Genomic DNA, 630 nt, shown 5'->3' with positions numbered 1-630 from the left:
AGTGAGATGTGCACCATCTGGGGGATGGTCATGATGGAGACTCAGACTTTTGGGGGGAGGGGAGGAAATGGGCATTTATTGAAACCTTAAATCTGTACCCCCATAATATGCCAAAATAAAAAAAAAAATTAAAAAAAAAAGAGGGAAACAAAAGTAAAGACATACATCTATGAATGTATATAATTTATGTATACATGTACATGTTAAATCATACTGAAAAATTTGGAAAATGTAGAAAAAAATAAAATCCACAACTTTACTTCCCAAAAAAAAAAAAACCATGCTTGCAAACCACCTAACTCAACCCCAATTACCCATCTGTTGAATCTTCATACTTACATCACCACTGAAGACATAAACTGAAATTAGTTGATTTTTTTGCTTCCTCTCTGACTAGTATTCACTGAGCAACAGTGGGACTATGAAACGAGTATTTCCCCAGTTCTTTATCTCTGGAGTTCTGTTATGGGGGTTGTTGGCTTCAACAATGAAGGAAGGTTGTAGTGTCTATAGCCTACCAATTAGAACTAAGATAGGAATATACCTTTGACTACAGGAGTTTAGCTCTGACATTAAACTGGGGTAGACAGCAGGTAATGTTGGTTAAATTAAGACCATTCTTACAATTAC

The sequence above is a fragment of the Microcebus murinus genome, chromosome 8 (genome assembly GCF_040939455.1).
Source record: "Microcebus murinus isolate Inina chromosome 8, M.murinus_Inina_mat1.0, whole genome shotgun sequence".
Taxonomy (NCBI): Eukaryota; Metazoa; Chordata; class Mammalia; order Primates; family Cheirogaleidae; genus Microcebus; species Microcebus murinus.
This window is presented reverse-complemented; position numbering follows the sequence as displayed.